We start from the raw sequence: 6,990 nt of genomic DNA, 5'->3' as shown, positions 1-6,990 counted from the left end.
AATGTTCCCTTTTAAGAGCATCAATGAGGAGTTGCCCACATTCTATGGCCAGAAATCAGTCGGATGATCACACCAGAAGCTGAAAAATACTGTCTTTCTTCAGGGTGCCCAGGGACCCAGCTGAAAATGCAATTAAATATTTATTTATTTATTTGGCTGTGTCGGGTCTTAGTTGTGGCATGCGGGCTTTTCCTTGTCGCGCCCAAGCTTCTCTCTAGCTGTGGTGCGCGGGCTTAGTTGCCCCAAGGAACGTGGGATCTTAGTTCCCTGATCAGGGATTGAACCCGCGTCCCCTGCATTGGAAGGTGGATTCTTAACCTCTGGACCACCAGGGAAGTCCCAGAAATTCATTTCTTTTCCCTCTAAGTTGTCCTTTAAATCATTCCATCTTGTAGTCAACTTTTAGTAAATTTAAACTGATCTATCACTATGAAGTTTGATGAAGTACATACATTTGACTTTATTTCTAGGCTTAAATGTTAAAACATTTTAAAATGAGAAGAAAACTCTCTTCAGGGGGCCTTCATGATGTTGGGAAGTGGCTGTTCTTCACTTCCACCCAAGACATTCTGAAATACCAGGCTTAATCATGGACATGGCAGGGACTGGGTTAGAGAGTAAGAAATATATTCTTAACCTAATTCAGGTGACAGAGGAAAGGGCTGAAGCCTTGTTTCTGGCCGACTAAAGGAACTTTTTGAAATTGCCAAAAGGTAGAAGTATAGTCTGGGTGCCTCCATTGTGTCTTGTCTGACTTGGGGGGTTCAGTGGTGCCCCCTCTACAAATTAGAGTCAAGGTGCTTCCATGGGGCCTCCTTTGACTATATGAACAAACTGAAACACTGAACTCCTTGGAAGGATGGATGCCAAGTAGGTACTAGAACAGCCACTGTTACCAAATGTACTTTTCTCAGTTTTCACCTCTGTTTTCAGCGCTACCCTGGGCCTTTAGCCATGTTAGTTCTAAGAGGGCTGAGATTTTTATCTGGCTTGTTTTCTATTGCAGTCTTAGAACCTAGGATAGTGTCTGGAACATATTAGGTGTTCAATAGATATGTAAATGAATTAATAATATTAGGTACGAGAAACCTGCTGCTTAAACAGGCAGGAGGGGGACTGGGAAAAGTGCAATTAATTTGGAGTCAGAAGTCCTCGTATGTCACTCAGTATTATTTGAACTTTAGGCTAAATACAATCTTTCTCAACCTCTATTTACTCATCTGAGAAACAGAGACAATACCTTGCAGGGCTGTTGTGATTATTAAAAATATACAGTAAAAAAACCCAAAACAAAACAGGGAGAGTGCAGCAACAGTGGTGCAGAGGGCAAAGCAGAGAGATTCCCATGCAAAGGATAGGTGCTGACCAGCACCCACCAGCCTGAGACGATTGTCTGCTCACCCACCGGGGTGGGTGGTGGATGGGAGCTGAGGCTTGGGCTTCGGAGGTCAGACCCCAGGGAGAGGACTGGGGTTGGAAGTGTGAAGACAGCCTGAAGGGGGTTAGTGCGCCACAGCTGGCCAGCAGGGAGTCCGGGAAAAAGTCTGGACCTGCCGAAGAGGCAAGAGACCTTTGTTTCACAGTGCGCAAGGAGGGGGGATTCCTTCCCAGTGTGCCCACAGAAGGCAGAGCACTGCCTAAGTGAGCTCCAGAGATGGGTGCGAGCCATGGCTATCAGCTCGGACCGCAGAGAGGGGCATGAACTGCTAACGCTGCTGCCGCTGCCACCAAGAATCCTGTGTGCAAGCACAGGTCACTATCCACACCCCCCAGGAGCCTGTGCAGCCCGCCACTGGCAGGGGCCCATGATCGAGGGACAAGTTCCCTGGGAGAACACATGGCATGCCTCAGGCTGTTGCAATGTCACGCCGGCCTTTGCCACTGCAGGCACGTCCCTCATTCCAATTATGACCACCGTACCCCTCACTCTCCCCAGCATGAGAGAGCAAGAGAGCCCTAATCAGCTGCTACTTTAACCCCCTCCTGTCTGGTGGCGAACAGACACCTGAGGGTGGCCTACATGCAGAGGCGGGGCCAAAACCAAAGCTGAACCCCAGGAGCTGTGCGGACAAAGAAGAGAAAGGGAAATTTCTCCCAGCAGACGCAGGAGTAGCAGATTAAATCCCCACAATCAACTTGATGAACACTGCATCTGTGGAATACCTGAATAGACAACAAATGTTCCCAAATTTGAGGCAGTGGACTTTGGGAGCAACTGTAGACTTGCGGTTTGCTTTCTGTGTCTAATTTGTTTCTGGTTTCATGTTTATCTTAGTTTAGTATCTAGTGTTTATTATCATTGGTGGATTTGTTTATTGGTTTGGTTGCTCTCTTCCTTTTTATATATATATATGTTTTGTTTTTCTCTTTTTTGTGAGTGTGTATGTGTATGGTACTTTGTCTGATTTTGTCTGTATCAGTTTGCTTTTACCATTTGTCCTAAGGTTCTGTCTGTTCCTTTTTTTTCTCTCTCTCTCTTCCTTTTCTTCTGAGCCACGTGGATGGCAGGGTCTTGGTGCTCCAGCTGGGTGTTGGGTCTGAGTCTCCGAGGTGGGAGGTCCAAGTCCAGGACACTGGACCACCAGAAACCTCCTGGCCCCAAGTAATATCAATTAGTAAGAGCTCTCCCAGAGATCTTCGAATCAACACTAAGACCCAGCTCCACCCAATGGCCAGCAAGCTCCAGTGCTGGACACCCCATGCCAAACAACTAGCAAGATAGGAACACAACCCCACCCATTAGCAGAGAAGCTGCCTAAAGTCATACTAGGTTCACAGACACTCCAAGACACACCACTGGATATAGTCCTGCCCACCAGAAAGACAAGTTCCAGCCCACCCACCAGAACACAGGCACCAGTCCCCTACACCAGGAAGCCTACACAAGCCACTGAACCAAACTCACCCACTGGGGAGAGACACCAAAAATAATGGTAACTATGAACCTTCAGCCTGCAAAAAGGAGACCCCAAACACAGTAAGTTAAACAAAATGAGAAGACAGAGAAATATGCAACAGATGAAGGAGCAAGGTAAAAACTCACCAGACCAAACAAATGAAGAGGAAATAGGCAGTCTACCTGAAAAAGAATTCAGAGTAATGATAGTAAAGATGATCCACAATCTCAGAAATTGAATGGAGAAAATAAAAGAAACGTTTAACAAGGACCTAGACGAACTAAAGAGCAAATAAACAATGATGAACAACACAATAAATGAAATTAAAAAATTTTTACAAGGAATCAATAGCAGAATAACTGAGGCAGAAGAACGGATAAGTGACCTGGAAGGTAAAATAGTGGAAATAACTACCGCAGAGCAGAATAAAGAAAAAAGAATGAAAAGAATTGAGGACAGTCTCAGAGACCTCTGGGACAACATTAAATGCACCAACATTCGAATTATAGGGTCCCAGAAGAAGAAGAGAAATGGAAAGGGTCTGAGAAAATATTTGAAGAGATTATAGGTGACCACTTCCCTAACATGGGAAAGGAAATAGTCAATAAAGTCCAGGAAGCACAGAGAGTCCCATACAGGATAAATCCAAGGAGAAACACGCCAAGACACATGTTAATCAAACTATCAAAAATTAAATACAAACAAAAATATTAACAGCAGCAAGGGAAAAGCAACAAATAACATACAAGGGAATTCGCATAAGGTTAACAGCAGATTTTTCAGCAGAAACGCTGCAGGCCAGAAGGCAGTGGCAGGACATATTTAAAGTGATAAAAGGGAAGAACCTACAACAAAGGTTACTCTACCTAGCAAGGATCTCATTCAGACTTGATGGAGAAATTAAAAGCTTTACAGACAAGCAAAAGCTAAGAGAATTCAGCACCACCAAACCAGCTTTATAACAAATGCTAAAGGAACTTCTCTAGGCAGGAAACACAAGAGAAGGAAAAGACCTACAATAACAAACCCAAAACAATTAAGAAAATGGTAATAGGAACATACATACCGATAATTACCTTAAATGTAACTGGATTAAATGCTCCAACCAAAAGACACAGACTGGCTGAATGGATACAAAAACAAGATCTGTATATATGCTGTCTACAAGAGACTCACTTCAAACCTAGGGACATATATAGACTGAAAGTGAGGGGATGGAAAAAGATATTCCATGCAAATGGAAATCAAAAGAAAGCTGGAATAACAATACTCATATCAGATAAACTAGATTTTAAAATAAAGAATGTTACAAGAGACAAGGAAGGACACTACATAATGATCAAGGGATCAATCCAAGAAGAAGATATAACAATTATAAATATATATGCACACAACATAAGAGCACCTCAATACATAAGGCAAATGCTAACAGCCATAAAAGGGAAAACTGACAGTAACACAATAATAGTAGGGGAATTTAACACCCTACTTTTACCAATGGACAGATTATCCAAAATGAAAATAAATAAGGAAACAAAAGCTTTAAAAGACACATTAGACCAGATAGACTTAATTGATATTTATAGGACACGCCATCCAAAAACAACAGAATACACGTTTTTCTCAAGTGTTCATGGAACATTCTCCAGGATAGATCATATCTTGGGTCACAAATCAAGCTTCAGTGAATTTATGAAAATTGAAATCATATCAAGTTTCTTTTCCAACCACAACGCTATGAGACTAGATATCAATTACAGGAAAAAAACTGTAAAAAATACAAACAGATGGAGGCTAAACAAAACGCTACTAAATAACAGAGATCACTGAAGAAATCAAAGAGGAAATCAAAAAATACCTAGAGACAAATGACAATGAAAACATGACGATCCAAAACCTATGGGATGCAGCAAAAGCAGTTCTAAGAGGGAAGTTTATAGCTATACAAGCCTACCTCAAGAAACAAGAAAAATCTCAAATAAACAATCTAACCTTACACCTAAAGGAACTAGAGAAAGAAGAACAAACAAAACCCAAAGTTAGCAGAAGGAAAGAAATCATAAAGATCAGAGCAGAAATAAATGAAATAGAAACAAAGAAAACAATAGCAAAGATCAATAAAACTAAAAGCTAGTTCTTTGAGAAGATAAACAAAATAAAGATAAACAAAAAAAACCATTAGCCATACTCATCAAGATAAAGAGGGAGAGAGGCAAAGAATATACAAATCAATTTTCACTGCAAAGTAAAGGAGCTGTTACAGTGGAGGATTACTGGACTGAATGTCAATATTATGACATAGTATGAGTGTGTTTCATGTTTGGTAATTGCAATCATTGTTGCTTTTGTTGTGGTCATCCATTTACAATGCTTGGTGTCAGTCTATTTATCTCTTGTAAAAATAAAATACAGTGTGTGTGTGTGAAAAGAAAAAAAGATGGCATTCTGTAGAAATACAATGTGCTTAAGGTCTATCAAATTGAAGGGCAAATACTGTCACTCCCCCGAACACTGCAGTCTTTAACCTTGAGTAGCAGGAACTTTTTACATTAAAGATATGTATACTTCTGGGCTTCCCTGGTGGTGCAATGGTTGAGAATCTGCCTGCCAATGCAGGGGACATGGGTTCAGGACCTGGTCTGGGAAGATCCCACGTGCCGCGGGGCAGCTAGGCCCGTGAGCCACAACTACTTAGCCTGAACGTCTGAAGCTTGTGCTCTGCAACAGGAGAGGCCGCGACAGTGAGAGGTCCGTGCACCGCGATGTAGAGTGGCCCCCGCTCGCCGCAACTAGAGAAAGCCCTTGCACAGAAACGAAGACCCAACACAGCCAAAAGTAAATAAATAAATTAATTAAAAAAAAAAAAGATGTATACTTCTATATGTCGGACTCCAAATTTTAAAGGAACATTTCAATGTGGAAGGGATATGTTCTTGACATTTTCTCAGTCTGAGATTTAAACAGCACTTCGTCTTCTAATTGGCAAATTCTAAGCAGTCAGATTCTTTAGAGAAATATTACTAGATGAGATCTAAAAGTATAGGCTTCCCTCTGAAGGACATTGGATGCTTTCATGTTTTAAATAAAAATTTTGTGAAAATGTCAGTTAGCTAATAAAGATTACTACTGGATATAAAAAAATATAACAAAAGATAGTACAGAACTCTCTTTGAGCAAAGAAAAATGCAATAAATATTCTGAAATGGAAAAAAAAAAGATAAAGAGGGAGAGGACTCAAATCAATAAAATTAGAAATGAAAAAGGAGATGTTACAACAGACACCACAGGAATACAAAGCATCCTAAGAGACTACTACAAGCAACTCCATGCTAATAAAATGGACAACGTTGAAGAAATGGACAAATTCTTAGAAAGGTATAACCTTCCAAGACTGAACCAAGAAGAAATAGAAAATATGAACAGACCAATCACAAGTAATGAAATTGAAACTGTGATTAAAGATCTTCCAACAAACAAAAGTCCAGGACCAGATGGCTTCACAGGTGAACTCTATCAAACATTTAGAGAAGACCTGACACCCATCCTTCTCAAACTCTTCCAAAAAATTGCAGAGGAAGGAACACTCCCAAAATCATTCTATGAGGCCACCATCACCCTGTTACCAAAACCAGACAAAGATACTACAAAAAAAGAATATTACAGACCAATATCACTGGTGAATATAGACACAAAAATCCTCAGCAGAATACTAGCAAACAGAATCCAACAACACATTAAAAGGATCATACACCACGATCAAGTGGGATTTATCCCAGGGATGCAAGGATTCTTCAATATACAAAAATCAATCAATGTGATACCATATTAACAAATTGAAGAATAAAAACCATATGATCATCTCAATTGATGCAGTAAAAGCTTTTGACAAAATTCAACACCCATTTATGATAAAAACCCTCCAGAAAGTGGGCATAGAGGGAACCTACCTCAACATAATAAAGGCCATATATGACAAACCCACAGCAAACATCATTCTCAATGGTGAAAAAGTGAAAGCATTTCCTCTAAAATCAGGAACAAGACAAGGATGTCTACTCTCACCACTATTATTCAACATAGTTTTGGAAGTCCA

Source organism: Balaenoptera physalus (genome assembly GCF_965194825.1).
Source record: "Balaenoptera physalus genome assembly, chromosome: 12".
NCBI classification, from domain to species: domain Eukaryota; kingdom Metazoa; phylum Chordata; class Mammalia; order Artiodactyla; family Balaenopteridae; genus Balaenoptera; species Balaenoptera physalus.
Note: the sequence above shows the minus strand (reverse complement) of the source record.